Source organism: Amyelois transitella, chromosome 4 (genome assembly GCF_032362555.1).
Source record: "Amyelois transitella isolate CPQ chromosome 4, ilAmyTran1.1, whole genome shotgun sequence".
Classification (NCBI taxonomy): Eukaryota; Metazoa; Arthropoda; class Insecta; order Lepidoptera; family Pyralidae; genus Amyelois; species Amyelois transitella.
The window spans coordinates 7,296,210-7,315,161 of record NC_083507.1 but is presented as its reverse complement, the minus strand read 5'-3'; the positions used below and the strand labels follow the sequence as shown (position 1 = coordinate 7,315,161).

General features: G+C 34.6%; 1 non-coding gene across 1 annotated transcript; it reads right to left on the bottom strand.

The window, feature by feature from the left end:
* Positions 1-7,164: 7,164 nt before the first annotated feature.
* Positions 7,165-7,246, bottom strand: Trnas-gcu (transfer RNA serine (anticodon GCU)). Its single transcript has one exon. It is a non-coding gene; the product is annotated as a tRNA-Ser (tRNA).
* Positions 7,247-18,952: the final 11,706 nt, after the last annotated feature.

The following is an 18,952-nucleotide window of genomic DNA, read 5'->3' as shown; positions in this document are numbered from 1 at the left end:
GAAAATCGTAAGGAAATATGCAGATTCAGACTACTAGATTCGCTACTATAATCTAAACTAGATTAGTTTTCCCGGGCAAGGTTGAGGAGGTCATATTACAAATTTCAGGGCCTCGTAATAGGTGGATCCCGGGCCTGTCCTAAAAAAGGAGATGCGACGCTGACTAATAATGGAGAAGATGGTGATACTCGTAGATATGTGAATTTAAAGAAGCTAAGACCAACGTCAGAAGGGGAAGTGATTCCTGATGCTCAATCCTAGTCTCCAGCCGGGTTAACATGGCTAAATTAAACTTTATTCAATAGTATATTAAATACTGTTTTAAGGCCCTATTTTTCATAAAGCATCTTACATTTGTTAAATTCCAATTAATTAATAATTAAATTTTAATAAAAATGGTTTCAAATGCAAGAACACAAGATTGATCGCCTGATATTTAAGATTTTTTAAATGAAAACCAATTCACGCGATCATTTCGATCGATTTCGATCAAAAAACCTACTCCGTGACGGGTATCCACAATAAAACAGCACAATAACAAAACGAGGAACAATCATATTCCAAAGGAGAATTGAATTTATCATTGGGAAGAAGCGAGAGGCACCAGTGATAAATGATCTGAAAGACATAAGAGGAGGCGAGTGCGAGGGAGACAGCGATCGTATTCGATTCGACTTTACTGTCCGCAGGGATGATTTATCGTTTCTCAACAGGGATTGGCCGTTGCAGTACTTAAAAGATTTATAGATCCTTATGGTGTACGCGCGGTAGGAGCGTTTTCTTATTATAAATCTCACTCCTGCGCATGCACTCGCGATTGCCTCTTTAACTGTCCAGAGGAGAAATTAAAAATATGTTAACATATTGGAGGTTGAGGTACGAGGTTGGGCGAGGCAGAACATTGGAGGTAATTGGCTCGCAAGTTAATGCTCAACATGAGGATCATGGCCGACTGCGCCTGCGCCTGCACCGTACATCCTCTACGATTAATTGATTACGACGGGCAAGTACTTACTTACATACCCAACAAGATGTTTTATTTACCTATGTAAGTTCAATGTGAGATCTACGTATAAGATTTCTTCATTGTATTTTCTACTGACAAACGAACGAACTATCATTTTTACCTGATAATTATCAGTTTTGCTTAAGCAAAAAAATGATGCCGATAACAAAACCATTGTCATATAAAAATTCCTAGTTTAAACACACAAACAATCACAAATTTTTGTAGTTTAATATAAAACATTTAGAATCTAGATGAGTTCAGTAGTAGTGGGTTTGGCTAGATTTATTTACGTTGGAAATGTCCCAACACTATTATTTATGTCAAACTTTTTAAACTGATTTCAGAATGTTTACGCTGTGGTTTTTCATAGTAATGGATGCTTCCATGCTGGTAGCAAAGAGAAAACAAAGTATGAGCTAGCTACTTCTCTCTCCGTGCAAATTGTAAAAGTCAATCAAGGGAAAGCCTAATAAACTTAATATTCTTCTTTTAGGCGATGGGCTAGCGACCTGAATTTAAATCAAATCATTAAACCATAAAACTGAACGTGGACTTACAGTATTTTACAGACTATTGGCTCTGGCAAGGTATATAGGTATGGTATACTTATTTCAGAAAGAAGACCCCGGGCCCCAAGACATAGTGGCGAAAGGTGAAATTAAGAAATTCGAGAAGATGAGAAAGAGCGTGTACCTAAATAAATAAGTATTTTAGACCTTGCAAAAGGTCACATGGGAATAACTTACTTTCCAAGTGTCTTTGGAAATTACTTACTACGGGAATGGATTTTTTTTTTAAATATATTTCATATTAATGAAATAATATGCTAGAATATCCAGAATTAATTAATATCCAAAACGCTTACATTGTAAACAGCTAGCAATGTCGCCGGGCGTACTCTGTACTCTGTACCCCTGCGAGATAAGATCAGCCTGCTCCTGACACCTGGCCCCGCCCACTGCAACCCTCGCTGCACCCGTGTCCCCTTTTTGTTTGTGCATAAACCCCGTGCAACAAACTTATACATTTCATTATTCGGGCACTCTTTTATCGAAGCGATGTTAACTTGCATGTTACTTTCTTGCTACGTGGCTATCGAAATCTATAGGTACCTATCTACTTTATTTATGTATTTATTTTCTTTCTTACATCTACCATTACAGACTTTATCTAGTAGTTAATACTTATGTCTATACATATAAATATAAATAAATATATACGGGACAAATTACACAGATTGAGTTAGCCTCGAAGTAAGTTCGAGACTTGTGTTACGAGATACTAACTCAACGATACTATATTTTATAATAAATACTTATATAGATAAACATCCAAGACTCAGGCCAATCAGAAAAAGGTTCTTTTCTCATCATGCCCTGGCCGGGATTCGAACCCGGGACCTCCGGTGTCACAGGCAAGCGTACTACCGCTGCGCCACAGAGGCCACCATATAATAAAATGGTAACTGACCGAAGACTGTACTTGAAAGATATTGGCAAAAGATCGATATGGGGACTAAGAATCTCAATTCCATCATGAAGGTCATGCACTCTACGTGCATGACCTTCATGATGGATTTGAGACATTGCACATATGCGGCTCTGCACGTATTTTATGTCTTTTTTTGTCATTGATTGTTTCAATGTAATCTAAATATGTTTTGTGACAAAACTTTTGTCTAAGTATCTATCCTTGATGTATCCGAAACCAAGCAGTAACGTGTGGTTCCCGGCACTTTATAATAGGACCAACCTATGTGTTTCCCACGGATGTCGTAAACATAAAATTATGTTAAAAACTATGTAAGTATTGTATTAAGCTTTTTACAGGTAAATTTTCTTTTTTAATATAATCAATCGAAGTTATATTTTAAGGAGGTAATAGATAAAGAAAATCTAGATATGAAAACTTTGCCGCCTTACCCTCTTATTTTTAGAAATAAAAAGCCTTTATAATTTTTCCTGTTCCACTGCAGTACATGCGATTCTGCAAATGTATTCAAGACAGGTGCAAAAAAGAATGTTGCCCAAAATACAATAGATTATTGTAAGGCGAACAGCGCGGGCGGGCGTTTTTTCAGGACCGACATAATTTTGTGTTTATTATATAAATCTTTATTTATTAACCTTCGTTATAATGGGATACAAAAACTTAATTACTGTTTTAAAACATCTGACTTCAAATACTTTTTTAATTTAATAGAAAATAATTATTTAACCTTAACGTTTTTTTAGATACGATAATCTTACCTACTACGTAGATACTACATTCACAATCACGCTTATATCCCGGGTAGGCAGAGACTACATCTTTCCACTAGCCACGATCCCTGCATACTTTTATTGCTTCATTCACATTCATAAGTCTCTTCATACTCGTTTTTTAACGATAATTGTCCTCGTAAAAAGAAAAGGATATAGAAACTACCAAAACACAGTTTTAGCATTAAAATTAGCATTTACACCGTTACTTTCGGTGGGGTCCATTAAGAACTGATATGGCATGCTCGGGCATTGCGAACGATAACAGTGGTGACAAACGAAAAACAAAAGAATTCAATTAATTTGAACTTTTCGACAAATAGTGGGGTGACAAATTATATGCGACCTCTTTTCCCTTCTGCGTATCGTTAACACGTTTCTAGTTCAGGCTTACGAGTAAGTATCTGCTTAATTATATTTCAGAAAAGTCTTAGACAGCTTACTCATACGTGTTCGAGTATCATTGTGTCGAAATATTTGATTATACAGCTTCTGAATTATTAATAAAAATAGTCAGCTTTAGTTACTACTTACTAATGAACAGTTACTAAATTCTTATTGGATTTTATAAGGTATTTGTTAGGGTACTCTACGTCCTGGGGGAGGGAGTTATGAATGTTGGGATAAAGTCATGATTTCATGTAAGTATGAACTATGTATATCTCTATACTCTATGTATGTACCTACTAAAAGTTGACTAAATATTGTTTTGAATAAAATACTATTTTTTTCAATTGGTTGAGCATCTAAGCATAAGTCCGGGATAAAAAAAAATACCAAAAATTTAAGTAAAAAAATTAAACTGCAAAATTTGACGTTCATTTCCCCCTTTGCCAACACAGAGGATATAATTCACACAAATCTTTATTTTTCTTTGTGTTCATGCGAGGGTGGCACCCCGTAGCGGGCTGATGATGAGTTAGTGCCCTCGCCGGATCCGGAAGTCACCCCTCCTCGCCGTCATCCCGCTTCCGATACCAATCGCTGGGCTTACAAGGGCTTTGCTTAACATCACCGCTGTATTTCATAATTTATTGACAATTTCTCTCCTTGGAGCAACAAAGAATGTGTCAGCAGATGATTTGCTGTGGGCTCGTAATGGCTGTTCACATTTTTTGGACGAACGATACAGTACCTACCTAAGGATACTGATTTATGTAGGAATAGTAGTTCGAAATTTTATAATTTGTGATAACTACTTACATAATATGTTTAAGAACCAACTGTTAATTATTTTGGAGTTGATCCCATTCCAATATAATTCTCGATATCCACTCACCACCCACTCGAACATAAAGTTGTGGCGAGAAAATAATAGATAAGAACGGTTAACGTTTTTTATATAAGTAGAATGTAATGATCCTAGGGCAAATCCTCTCCTATCACTTCGATAAGTAATATAAAAAAATCCAATAAGACTCATTTTAATTTAAGAAAATTGACATAAAACTCCTAATAGTTTTTAATGCTGAAGAATTTTTTGCAGATGTTGTTGTGTATAACACTCACATATTAAAACCTATTTAAAAATATTTGGCCTTTGATTATCATACTATTGATCATGAAATATGATCAGTAACCTATTCAAAATATTTTAAATAAAATAATACTGATAGTTGATAATAATCTATCTCAACCACCCTATTTACATAAATTCAGTTCAGTAGCTCAGGCGGAAGACAAACTTCGACCTCCATTAAACAGACTCCAACCATGCACAAAGTTATGATTTGAGCACAAAATAATAAGTAGACAGAAAAGCCCGCCTTCAATTTATTAGCGATTTCAGATTGGTTTCAATGAAAAAGAATATAGAGCATGTAAATAAATACAGATATAATTTTTTTTTTTAATTATGCATTGAACCTGAGAACCAGATTTTGTTTACATATTAATGCTCATTAAACCATATTACATTACTCGTTCAGACGCCAGAGAAATGTTATCGCTAAATGCTAGGTAACTTTCCTATCCAACAAACCAACCATGCACCATAAGGAAAAAAAAGAAAAAACACAGGTAATGGCAAGCACGCACAAAGACCTTATCGTTAAAGTAATCTCTTCCAGTCAACCTTAGGGTAGGAGAAAATTAAAATAGAGAGACGGTTGGCGCAGTACGTATAAAATACCTAAACCTAATAAAAACACAATAAAAATACATACTACATTGAAATATACCTACATAAATAAATAACATACAAAATATGTCTCTAAAAATTAAATACATAGGTAAGTATGACATCCTATGTACAAATATGTTAATGATATAATATAAATAAGGAAAGTGAAAAAAGATAGTGAGACTTAACCAGATCTTTGAAACTGCCTATAGTCTGGTCTTTTCGTATGTAAACCGGAAAAGCATTCCACAGGCGGATAGCCTGCACAGTAAAGGCGTGAGAAATGAATACCAACAGGCAATCTTAGTCGGAGAGAAACCGAGCTACGCAATCCACGTGTGGTGTCTTGAGCATCGCTGTAAACACTGAAATGCTCCATTAAGTTAAGTGGAAAACATGAGTTAAATAATATAAAGCATAGTCACAATGTGCAAGTTGCGACGAAGTCCGATCGGGAGCCACTTCAGTTGCGATCGAAAAGAAGAAACATGATCGTATTTGCGAAGCCCAAATATGAATCGAATAAATAGATTTTGAAGACGCTCTTATTTGTTTAATTGTTCTTCAGTGACATCCGGATAACAAACATCAGCGTAATCAAGAAGAGGGAGAAGAAGGGATTGTGACAGCGCAATTTAAGTGTCAGAAGGCAGAAAATTACGGAGCTTTCTGAGTGAACCGAAAGCAACAAAAACTCTCCTACTCCGTCATTAATATGATGTGTCCAAGACAAAGTTTTGTCAAATATCAGGCCAAAATTTTTCACCTTGTCACTGAAAGGAATGTAACAATAAATTACCTACCTAATATACCTAGGTAATTGTAGAGGTATAACCAAAGAAACACTCACAAGATTCACAAAAATGCGTAAAAGAAGGATGCACTGCATTTATACTGAAGAATTTTTTTCTTCGATTCTTTATTTTATGACACAAATGTTCATAAGTGCATGTCGTTGACGAAATGATGCGACGCGTGCCGGCTTGCGACGAGACAATAACGAGATATTCACATAAATAACGCATTATTTGCGTTATAATCATAACGTTGCGGGCACGTGCACCGCGACTTCGCCACGTGTCGCGGGGATGCCACGCCACATCTAATTATTTGCAGTTTACCGAGTCAACTGCTTCTTGATATACATGAGGTATGTATATCAAGAAGCAGTTGACACGGTAAACGACAAAATGCCTTAGTTACTCATAAGTGCTGTACGAGTAAATGTGCCTACGCAATTTCATTAGCAATTGCACAATACGGTAAATAACTTTTCATAACCTTTGTTTTTTATTGTGCCTTATAGCTACAACTAGGTACAACAGCTGAACTAAATAAACAGACCATTTAACTAAATGCTAAAAACATTATCTAGGTACATTATACATTATCTACCATTTAAAATGGTCATACATAATGTAATCACGTCCCCTTGCGGGCTTGGCATTATGGCATTCTGTAAAAACCTCATTAAAACTATATTATAGTGATAAAAAAAACCATGAATAAACCAGAATTCAAATATATATATACTGTGTGGCTGTGGCTGTTTTGCAGTAGAATAACCTCAGAAAATGAGCCTCTTTAAAAAATATTCTCATTTTTAAGACACATCTACACTTATCCTGTACAATACCCTATTACCATTTTACCAAATTTTTTTTTTTTTTAAATGCTATTAAGTAACATTTCCAACCAAAAAAAAAGTTATTTTGACTATTAAAAATGAAAAATAGGAAATTTATATAAGAAATGGCCAGGCAAAAACGCATCGACGAGGATGGGATTCGAACCCACGCGTGCAGAGCACATTGGATTAGCAGTCCAACGCCTTAACCACTCGGCCACCTCGTCATGTCGGCAAGTGACGAAATTTTGTAACGGGTGGTCTAGGGATTATCCGTAACTTACTTCATTATTGTTTTTAGTTTTTTACAACAAATTAAGTAGTAATGGTTATTAGACTCACATGACTTTATAGTCTAGTCATCAAAATTAAGGTCAACAAGGTTGTTATTAAATGGTTGCGTTACAAACTTACTTTACCATCCATTTGTTGAAATCAAAATCAACGGCCCACATTATGTCTAAAATTATACCTTGTTCGAATAATCTAAAAAGTAAAGATATATATTGAATCCATTTTTATGTCAATGATTATAGATAGTATTTAATTTCATCTTTGGGGATATTGTAGGCTTTAAAGGTTAGAACAAAGAGTACATACAATTTATAATGTAATAGATACCTAACTAAATTGGAATTAATAGTACATAAAACTTCTCAACCTACTCGTACATAAAGACTACGCTAGACAAACATTTCAATATGTAACTAGGAAATAAAAAGATGTACTCGACAGCCCTCGACGTCCTAGTATGACTATGACTAATGATAGACAATACATTTATAATGATACACCCGTCTCATTTATCGTCCCCACCATGAAACACCGGCTTATAATTTATGTGAGATTAGTGTTTAATACATTACATATTTAATTATATTTTGTATTCGTATGTTTCGATTTTAATTGTCTCGTATTACGTGGTGTCTTTAGAAGAATCGAAGTTGGATGACCCTGAGATTTGAGGCATCGACGAGTATGCTGAATAAGCCATAATGAGATCTACATATAATTATACAAGTTAAATAATACTACTTACGTACTTTACTTACGTTTTCTTTTATATAGGAACAATTTCGTTGGAGTGTACTAAGTAAAGCCTTACCTATCTTAAAACACCACATATATTGTACATTTATTTTAATATTTGTATATTAAGAAATTATTTGCAGTACTTGCTGCTTATACGTAGCCTTATTTAAGTACTTAATATAAACCTTATAGTGATGACAGCCGAGTAAAGTTGCGTACTGTCTTCCGTCAGGCGATGATGTCACAGTTGAGAGGCAAAAATAAATCTTCTGTACATATTTTGTATGCCACTAGCTTTTACGCGAGGCTTCGTTCCCGTGGGAATTTCCAGAGCCTAGGTACTTACCTAACTCCTGAAAGTTTGTATGTGGCTGTGCCATCATCAAAATTGGTCATTGAGTTTTTTCTTTACAATTACAATACTTTTTTTTTGTCTTTTACAAACATAATTATTCATACTTTTAATACAATGAAAATAGCAAATAGTAACTTTTTGAAGTAGATAAATATCAAACAGACATCATTATACGAGTATCATCATACATACAGTAATAATATACCTACTTTATAAATTTAAGGTAGCAAATAAATGTGTACGTATTAGAGAAGCTTGCTGACAGGGCCACCTTAGCGACAAAATTTAAAATAACGTAATAATTCGAACCTAATATTAATTATCATCAGGTAGATATATTTTTCAAAGCAGGGTTTAATGTCGGTTTGCCGTGTGGTTCCCGGCACCAATACAAAAAGAATAGGACCACTCCGTCTCTTTCCCATGGATGTCGTAAAAGGCGACTAAGGGATAGGCTTGCAAACATGGGATTCTTTTTTAGGCGTTAGGTTAGCAACCTGTCACTATTTGAATCTCAATTCTATCATTAAGCCAAATAGCTGAACGTGGCCATTCAGTCTTTTCAAGTCTGTTGGCCCAGTCTACCCCGCAAGGGATATAGATGTGACCATATCTATATATGTATGTATGTTTAATGTCGAATTTCTTTTTCACACATTCCATCAGACCCTAAGCAAAGACCTTATACATTCATAGTGATAATGGAATGTCCCATTGACAATATTTTAACGCGATACAGCGCAAGGGCCTCCAAATGTGGTTCCGAGGCGCCAGACGAAGGCAACACCGTCTCCTGAATATGACAAATAACATTAAAAATGAAACTACACGAATACCAACATAAAATAAAAATGTCAAAAATTTAAATTAAGGATTAAAATATTTAAATTTAGTGCGGGCGAGTCCCGCTCGCGCCCGGCTGGCGAACGCTCCGTACTCGGACTAAGCGGGCTACATTATATGGATACTCATTTATAATCTCTTCAAAATAATACTAATGTCGGCGGTCAGCTTATAACTTTTTACTCTCAGTAACTATATATCGTAATCCTTATAGAATTTCTCATAGGCGTTGGGCAATAAAAAATGTCGCCAAAACTAATTTAAAGAAAACCGGCAAATACGAGAGGTATTACTAGGGGGGGGGGGGGGGGGGGGGGGGGTTCTCTGCCCTGTTTTGCTCAAAAAGTTTTATTTGGAAACTTAACTATAAGATGGCTTAATTATCCAACCTCACAGTTCGAACAACACAATGTTTGGTCTTTCTTTTTAATAACACTTTAAAAAGCGCACTTTCAGGTTGTAGAATATTCGCTTCTCGAAAATATGGAATATATTTCGCCAAACGTCTTAAAAGCCCTCTCCATATTAAATGAGCCGCGTCCAGCCCAATAAATTAATGGAGTGTACTGTGCCAGAGAATTTTAAATATTTGAAAGCACAGTTTAGAAAAAATCAAATCCTCCACCACAACATAATATATTACGTAAAATAAATAATACAATCATAAAATAGTTATAAATGTAGTGTTTATAAAACGTAATCGTGGTTTTATGGTTCATATATTTGGATGGACAGATCGCAGTCTCGGAACCGGACCCTTCGAGACGGACTAGTGCATGCCTCTCACAACCATTTGTATTAATTATACGTAGACGGGATGAGACGCTCTAATCCAAACTTTAAATAAACAGCCTGAAAAATTTTTATTTGTTTACGGAAACCATTACTTTATGGTAGTTAGTCGGCTGATGTTGCTCATTTTAATATTAATCTAATTAATTTAATTTTGGAATACTATTAATAGATATGTGGCGCCGGCGTTTCGCCTTCGCCTTTCTAAGTTTTCACGGTAGTATCGCCTAATTCTGGGTTCGTCTGGAACTTGACTTAATTTACCAAAAAATCATCAATGTTGCATTCTGTTTCAAATCTTTTTTTCAAAATCACTATTATGTAAAAAAATAACAACACAAACATATCGCATGACATTAACAACAAAATTTAATTTCGAAAATGATATTCAAAAGCACAAGGAGTTTCTCATCAAAGTCTATCACGGCGCCGACCCAGCGAAACATCTAAATTAGTCTCAGTCTCAGGTGTACATACACGTCTAGACCTGGCCGTGACAGCTCATAATTCTCACCCTCCCTCGTGCACCCGACAGCCACCTTTGTACACTAATAGTAGGTACACTGCCGATAGAATCTGTCCGCCACACTCCCACACTCCCCCCGCAAAAATGAGGAAATGCAATTTCTTTCTGACAGCAACATTAAAGACACAAATTAGGAATATTGATCTGTTTTGTGGAGCCCCTTCGGACCTCATTAAGTTTTATTTGTTTCCTCTTTACATCCTGTTTGTGATTCAAGTAAATTGTGTCGTTTGTTTTGCTTATTTAAGCATGTGCTTTCAAGATTTCATTATTTCTAGTTAATGAATAACCTGTGGATTAATTTGATTTTACGTAAGTAATTCTGGCGTTCAATGCTTGAATGTAGTCCTATCATTTGTCGGATCCAACAAAGCGGCTGAAATATATTCAACCTCTTCAAGATTCACGTCCAGAAAAGTTCAAGACACTAAGTATACAACCCTTTTGAATGGTGATATACTGTGAATACCACGCTTTTCATGATGTTCTGATGATAAAGTAAAATTAAGCTATGTGTACTTACTTGCTGCTTCCCTTCTCGCGTTGATTGTACGAGTTTATTAGGGAGAGGCTTATAAAATGGGATTCTTCTTTTAGATGATGGACTTGCCATTGCCACCTGTCCTATCTCTTCAATTATTAAAAATCCAGCTAAACGAGACTTTCAAGTCTTGTGACTATTGTGTCTTTACCGGTAAGAGATGTGAATAAGTGTGTAATTACACACACTTATCTCACATATCTTCTTGAACAGCTAAGTAAGTATATCAGGTAATGTTAACTTCTTTGCAGAGACGTGTTTGATAAGCGTATATATGTGAAATTATGAACCCCTGTGACAGCTAATGTAAACTCTTCTTAGTAACCACTTACTTTTCAACATCTAGACGCATCTCTGATGGGTTCATAACTACACATATTTATTTATTACGATAAGTACTTACATGAAATGAAAAACACCGTATAGCAGCTAATGTAAACTCGTCTTTGTAAACTCTTTCTTCTCAACATCTCCGGCCTCACAATCGAAAGGAAAAGGGCTATGACGTGAGGACGAGGTGACCGGGTGAGGGTGGTATCGATTGCCACGCCCTCCCGCGGCGCGTCGCCTAGCAACCACCACGCGCCGCCCTACCGCCCTGGGAGGAAAATATCTTCTGAGTGTGTATCATCTTTGGGTTTTGACCTTAGGTATGTCCTGCTTTATGGTAAACATAGTTTTGATAACTTATTATCGACCATCGACAAATAAATTAAAAGAATATTTATTTAGTAAAATCACGTCACAAATTAGCAGGTAGGTAGGTACCTGAAGATCTTAAATGAAAATCTTTGGTTCTTGTTCTCAGAGCACAAGGCTCCCGATAAGGACTTTGTCTGATTTCTGTTATACTTAGAGATCCTTTTATACCCCCTGGAGTCAATATCTTACCGAGTCCACTCATTATCTTCCATTCGCAATATTTTCTGTTTCTAACATTTTTTAATTGATATTCTTCTTATTCTTCCCAAGCCAACTCCTCATCATTGTCATATTCCGCAACCACAACATGATCCGGCACGGCACCCAAACCGTCCCAATATGCTGTATCCAAGGTTGCATCCTTTCAGTTTATCTAGACAGGCCACATAATTTAGAACCACTCTGGATATAATACTGCTGGAATACCTTCATGCTTGCCATAGCTATAAAAGGTGCAGCTTTCCATCAGGTGGTGTACCTCTCTCATCATCTTACCGAATATTTAAACTTGACCCGGACTTCAGCTTCTTTTTCCTCCTGGCGTTAATCCCGGTTACACACTCACCTTTTTTGAGAATCCCGCGGGGTTCACCCTTTGATAACGATCCCGTAAGTCAAGTTTAGTCGCCTTTTACGACATCCGTGGGGAGAGACGGAGAAGAACCACAAGGCACAAAAGAAGCCCGGTCTTCAGCATACACAAGAATTCTTCAGTCAGTCTGTTCATTTAAGTAGGTATAGTTAGTAAAAAATCTTTAAACGCACACGAAGTTTGTTGAACAAAGTCTAAAGTGAAGCACAGAGGGTAAAACTTAATTTAGAAAGGGCGTTTAATAAATTCTGAGAAAGATTTAATAAAGCTGCGAAATCGCTCCCTCATTCAACCCTTAACCATAGCAATAATTATTTTTATTATACTTTCATATTAAATTTATTACTAAGTAGGAATCTATAATTAGGATTTATTGAGATGGCCATATTACGGCATGGCATCAGTATATGAATGGTTTTTATTGGTCTCGAAATTGATAATTTTCCCGGACACCGTTTGCATGTAACAATACTAGACTCAAATAATCCATTTTTTCCAATAATAATAATTCTGATGAAAGCGAAATAATATATGAGTAGGTAGAACCTACGTGATTCGTGCTGTCTATTGATTGTTAGTTTTATTTGTAGTATTAGTGTTTTTGTTTAGTAGGTATACCTACGTCATAACAAAAGTTTGTATTTTAGGAAAAAGTAAACATTAATGTTTACTTTTAAGAGAAAAACTATATTAACATTATTTTTATAATATAAAAAACTAAATATTTTTTATTGCCTACACATAAATTGATAAACGACCGAAGCGATAGGGCCGTTTGCACTTTAATACACCGATGCCTAAAAAACTACGTGTTATTTATTGTCCTCGTATCAGGGTCGAAGGATCTTCGGCGATCGTCTTTTGTCGTGGCGGTATTTTTTTCGTTTTTCTCCCAAAAAACAATGTCGTTAAAATAGGACCGCTCTGATTGCAATGGCCGTTTAGCTCGCAATCTGTGCGGATTCCTTGGAGATTTCATCTTTATTGCTTGTACAACTTGCGGCATCTTTCACACTGAAATACTATCTGTAGATCAGTGTCGAAGGTTTTATGTTTACAAAAAATGGATATGTATTTTTTTTACTTAATAAGATTGCCTGAACGTAACATTAATTTTGGCAAAAAAAATTACGTGTTGTAATTTTACATTTCTCTTTTGCCGTAACTTACATTAAAAAGAAACATTAACCTGGTAGGTTAAGAAACATTTTAATAAAAAATAAACGGGAAATATATTTTTAATACGATTTATTACCTATTCTAATTAATAAAAATAGCGTCGAAAGAAAGTTCTTTTATTACGATTTGGATAAATATTTTTTATGCATTTAAGCATACCTAATCAAATCACCATCACGCATCATACCTACTTGCCATAATTTTTTTTATTTATTACTAGTTTAACGAAGTCAAAATAAGTACATTTTAAAATCTAGCAGATAAAAATCTTTTTGAACCATATCCAAGGAAATATATTATACAGCTATCATATTAAAATTATAACCTATAATTTAATTTTCAAAATGGTGCATAAAAACTAACGTCGGGTGTTGTCAGATGAAAAAAACCAGTCGCACGTTTGTGTGTTTCTTTTTTTATAATGTTAACCCGAGTTATAGTTTAATGGATCGGAATAGAAAAATGAGGATTGTTTTTCCAAGAAGCGTTCAACATATTTCGACTATTAACTATGTCTGTTAAATAAAATATTGATGATTTACATGGGTACAAAATATTAACCTACTTTACCATTAACTTCCCAAAATTGGGTCTTAGTTAGGTATTTCTGATAGATTCAAAACATCATTTGATTTTTATATTTATTTAAAATTGTCATGTCACGTTGGTATGAAAGTTTTTTTTTAGGAATAGGTAGGTGTGCCTTTTATCCACGTTCGCTGATCATTCATAAGCTTTATTCCCTGTCGGACATGTACCAACCAATCGTAAATAAAAGATTGTCTAGCAACCTGATATCATTGAATTAATGAATAACTCCAAAACCAATTAATGTAATTAACTTTAAAGAGCCAAACAGTCTTGTGAAAATACTTTATCGAATATCTATTAACATTTTTTTTTTTTTGCCATGTAATGTAACTTATTCCCACGAGCAACAAAGCTCGGCGCCTCGAATACGCGCTTTTGACGAAGCCTTCATAATAGGGTTGCTCGAAATTGTTTTTAGTTTTATATAAATCGGCTATAGTTTAAAAATCCGTAGAGGTACGGTGCCTAAGTAAAAAATACGGAGTGTTACGTTAAATCATATTATTTTAATATACCTAGTTCTTTTTTAATATGCTTATTTTCTCTTGTCTAATGCCCATATCAAAATTTAGGTATACCTACCAAATTAACTTTTGAAGCAAAAAAATCTATGGTCAGAAGACAGGTTATAAAGAGGAGGACAATCAACAAATACAGTTCTAAGCGGCAACCGAGAAAGGGTTCTTAAAAGCTTGCGGTTTAGATTACGATATGATTATCGCAATCTAAGCCTTTTTCACACAAACAGATTTATAGAATTTTCATCGCATAAATGACTACAATTCGGAATCGGAATAAAATCATCATTTATCATAATTTTTCAGGTTTCTCACGACAGCCCTGTGATGACGGATGCGCGCCAAGACAGGGCGACCCATCAGTCATTTGTCAGCTATCGATTGATTGTTCTCCAAGATGCCAGGTACTCCAGACTAAGGATGCACGGTGGTTGTAATATCGATAATTTTATGGAATTGATAAAATATCAGTAGGTAAGCGATCGGTGCTAAGATTCCCTATTTTAAATACTTACAGATATTTATATGCTTATAAGAAATTAAAGTAAAATACCTAAACTACAAACTAAAAAAATATTATTTAAATTTAGACCCCTTGGCAAGCGCAAGGAGTCAAAATTTAAATTTTAGTTTTGACTCCTTGCGAAAATTTGTTTTTAGTTCGCACTAGGTAAGTACCTAATGTACCTACCTACCGCAAGTACGGTTGTTTTGCAATAGTAATAAGCGAGAAAGCTGCTCGCGCGAGGGTCACCCATTTAATATGCTTATATACAATATTTTCTCCAAATGATATTTATAGTTTCTACTAAATCGAGATTATTGAAATTTTGATGTAGTTGTCGATAGTTGCGATAATAATATCGGATATTCGATATATCGTTGCAACCCTACTCCAGACATTACTCACCTAACATGATCGCCAATAAAGAATCATTTTGTCAAAAGTTAAACGATCATTTGCAATTTTGGACATTGAATGGCGAGTCTGTACAAAAACAAGAACATACATACTTAATTTAATTGTAAGATTTGAACGTTTCATTATTTTGTGCCGTGTGGTTCCCAGTACTTTAGAATAGGATCACTGAATCTCTTTCACACGGAAGGCGATTAAAGGAATAGCCAAGCATCCATTCTGGTCTGGTAATGAAGAAAAAACATAACGTATGCTATACTATAGTTGTTTCGCCTCACGTGCCTCACGCCTTTGTTGTCAAGTCAATCAAGGGAAAGGCTAATAAACTTTAATTTTTCTTTCCAAATTCTATCATTAGCTGAGCGTAGCCTTTATTATTTTCGAGACTGTAGGCTGTGACAAGGAAGGAATGTAAATGTGTTATTTGTATGTACTTATTAAATTTTTATTGGCATTATAGAAAGGGACATGTTGTGGTATCTTCTAAAATAAAGGTAAACAATCTTGATACGTCGTTTTATTGGAAAATACATGTCATAAATTACTAATGCAGGAAGACACTTGTTCATTCATTTTGCTTACTTCCCATGGTAAGAAATACATTTTAAATTGTATTTTTCAAGAAAAAAGAAGCATTAGGTAGAAAATCTTTAGCCTTAGGTATCTCAATACTGGAAGAATATGGATCGTACTCAGATTTTAAAAGTTAACAAAAATTTACAGTTATAATTTTAGGAAGTCATGTAGGTGGGTAATAAACAAGTCAGTGTTTATAAACATACTTACCCAAATTAGTTTCCATTTAAAACTTTCGAAAAACGTGATGAAAATGACACAAAATATTTTTTGTTGTTGTCAAACACGCTTTGTGTGGAATTATTAACTTTCGAATAAAATAGTCCTAATCTATTTTATATTTAGTTGAGTTCTATACAACCGTTATATGAATTCACAGGTGTTGAATAGGATTTTTTTTGCAGCACAAATAGAGCATCTACAATGGATTGCAGTCGAGAGCTACACCGCGACAGATGCAACAATACACCCACGAATGATTAATCGTACGCATCCTAACGTTTTACATGTAAAAAAAAAAATTAAAACCGAAACAAAACATTTCGCTTTTGTTTATTGCGACGACGCCAACGTGTCTGCACGGGACCGATTCGAATTTCGAAGGACGATCATTAATTATATTTTGTCTTACTCACGCATTCCATTTTCGAAGTCGATATGATCTATAGATCCGATCTACGAGTCTATCGATCACGGGCAATGGAATCTAAATTTATTCATTTAGTAGCATCTTTTTGCAGATGATATTTGACGTACAAAGGTTGTGATGAATCGTTTATACTCAGGCATTTAAATTATAGTTTCAATCAGCATATTTAATTAGAAATCTAGATAGGTTAATACGTCGCGGCAGTCGCTTAATTTTATTACCACTTACGTACGGCAATGAGATATTAATTAGTTACCGACGCTTATTTTATGTAAATGCCTAAGATATTACATATGTATAATGCGTTAACCACGTTATTAAGGTGATTGTTATACGGCCTCTGTGGCGCAATGGTAGTACGCTTGTTTGTGACATCGAAGGTCCCGGGTTCGAATCCCGGCCAGGGCATGATGAGAAAATAACTTTTTCTGATTGGCCTGAGTCTTAAATGTTTACCTATATAAGTATTATTATAAAATATAGTATCGTTGAGTTAGTATCTCGTAACACAAGTCTCGAACTTACTTCGAGGCTAACTCAATCAGTGTAATTTGTCTCGTATATATTTATTTTATTTTGTTTATTGTTATTATAGCAAAATTAACATAGTAGGTATTTAGTATAATACGATTAGAAACTTTTATAATTCCAGTATTTTCGTCGTATAATTTAAAGTAAGCTGTTGCCTTGGGCTTCACTCCACTTTATACTTAAGTAGCTAAGTATATTATATTTTTAAATTGTCAAGAAATTTAAGATAATAACAATGTTGCAGATTTTCTGGTAATAACCCTTAAGCTTATTATTTTCATTTTGTGATTATAATTATCTGAGTATCACATAATAATAATAACTCTCTGGATTAAATGTCTAAAAACTCTATAAATTTACCATGCTTTTGGACCAAAGCAATAAAGTTTACATTAAAGAACAGTCGTTTAAATTGACAAGATTCATAGAAAAGTCTTTATCAGTGGATAACTAATTAACTCTAAACAATATTTCATCTTTGAGATTGCATGATGCGAGACAAAAAACGAAAGGTCGGAATGACCGCGCCAAAACCAAAACGCTGAGTCCAAAACAAATAAAACTAAAACAAAAAATGAGGACGGTTAATAAGCTGGATGACATTTGGGAATTCAAAAAATTCATTCAAAGCATTATTAATAGCGCGCGTGAAACAGGCTTTAAATTATTATCAGGAGAAGGCTGTAACTACAATTATTATTGCCCTAAGACAGAATTGTGATCGTACGTGTGAGGCACAAACATATTCATTCCTTAATTTGTTTTAAAAATCCATTTTTGCCTTTAAACTGAATTTTTTTATTTTACTTGTAACTTGTTGGCAGTTATTACTTAAATTAGTTAGCAACTAGTAAAATTAACTAATTTAAGTAACTCAAAATCATTTTGATTCACTTACATATCCCTGGCCATTTCACATAATATACAAATAAGTTAGATATTATAAAAAAATATTACCTACATATGCGCACCGCACAAATTCTGTTCAGAATTCATCGGAAATAATTGAAATAAATCCAATGCTGTATCAAAGTACTAAAATAACTTTTTAAATGCTGCACGAGTCATACTCATGTGAAAGATTGGTTCTTTGAACAGGTCGGATGGCGTGATAGCAAATAATTTTATAAGAGCCCTTAACAATATGTCAAGCCGTTTCGCATTCGCTTTTTTTCTTGTTTTCAATAAATAATACGTTCGCTCATAAGTTTACATTGTTCGATTCTGCGACGATATACCTCAAAAATTATTTATTTTGATAAAAAATGCCAGAAAGCGGTTCTTTATGCATTTCGGGACTACATTTGTTATTATGGGAGAATGATAATGTGATTATTGTTTTGCAGGCATCGAGTGATTGATAGTCGATTGTCACGGATAATGAAGTGTTTTGGGAGGACTTCGGTTTTATGACGTTTTTATGAGATTCTTAGTTTGTTAACATATTGAGCAAAATGCTTTTAAAATTAGCTAAGGGAATTAGTTTTAAAGAAAAGAGTAAACTTTTTACATCAGCTCATCTGTTATTGTTTGCTTAAATATTATCTTTTTGGTTTTACAGAGTCAAGAAAGGTAAGTTAAACTATA